Here is a 1,397-nt window from a genome sequence, read left to right on the forward strand (position 1 = left end):
CTACACAGGGACAAGGAGTAGCAATCACTTGGACTTGGGGTCAGGGATAGCAGTGCAGCCCAAAGGCCACTAAGGGGAACAACGGTTGGACATGCAGTACAGCTCAGTGGGCACTAGGAAGAGAAATGGCTCGGGGTTCAGGAATACTAAATCAGCCTGAACAGGCAGAAGGGGCAGCAACGACTCGGGTCAGGAATAGCAATGCAGGACAAATGGCACTAGGGGGAGCAACGGCTGGGCGGTCAGGGACAGCAGTACAGCCCAATCGGCACCAGGGAGAGGAACGGGCTGTGGCTCAGGGACTGCATTATAGCCCAATGAACACAAGGGGGAGCAAAGACTCCGGTCAGGAAACAAGGGCTGTGGAAAACACACACAGCAATAAAGCCTAAAGGACATCAGGGGCAGCAATCAATGCCTGTGCGGAGGCAAGACATTGCAGCAAGACTGCACTCACTAACGGGCGGGCGTAGGGGTGAGAATGGGTGAAGAGGTGTCTATGTAGCACTAAGGGAAGGAAGGGCAGAAGTGTGTGGGATGCCATGCCCTGGTGGTACCAGGGCACACTGGAAGGTCCTGCGCCGATAGTTTTCTGCTCTATGTAATCCCACCAGTCCGTCTGTGAGGTGGTCTGTTATGAAACCGATACGCTTACTTATTGCCTGCTACCGCAAGTTCCATCAGCCGCGTCGGGGAGACCCTGTCAACAGACATGTGTTTCCCCCCACTCCCCCGTTGCAGAAGTGTATTGCTTGGTCCGTGTGTTTCCCTGAAAATAAGAGAGAGGGGAGCGAAAGAAAAAAAGAAACCTGCCGGGAGAAGAAAAAAGGATGAAGACTAAAAGGAGAAGGTGCATTTTGAGCGAGAAAACTTCTCAGCGTGGAAAGCGGCATGTGTTGAAATTTAGGGTATACGGGCAAGAGAATTCCCTGCAGGAATCTCCCACAGAGATGAACGCAAGCTGGGATATCAGCAATTGCCGTAAATCGTTGTAGAGTTGAAGGCGAAACTGCAGAGCATGCCAATGAAATGTACAATTGTCGGATATAATCTCGGAGGGAGATCCAGAACCTGACACGTGATTAATCTCTTAAATAATTTATCATCGACAGCAAGGAACAAACGGCGTTTAGTTACACTCATATAACTACTCCAAATCAGATGAACTAGTTCCGATTTACACCAGAGTGTAGAACATTTAAAGTTCGAAAGACTCCTGCGGCTTGACACGGGAACCGACTCCACGCCGGAAACCAAGGGCTGGCAATACCAATTAAAAGGGCACGTGCTCTCCGCGTGCCCGAAGCATGTTTGTGCGAATCAGCCAATCAGAAAGAGGCAGAGGGATAGTCATCCAAAGAGAGACACACTTCCGGGAAAAGTAGCCAATCAGAGCG

This window comes from Pelodiscus sinensis, chromosome 5 (genome assembly GCF_052426305.1).
Source record: "Pelodiscus sinensis isolate ZL-2025 chromosome 5, ASM5242630v1, whole genome shotgun sequence".
NCBI classification, from domain to species: Eukaryota; Metazoa; Chordata; order Testudines; family Trionychidae; genus Pelodiscus; species Pelodiscus sinensis.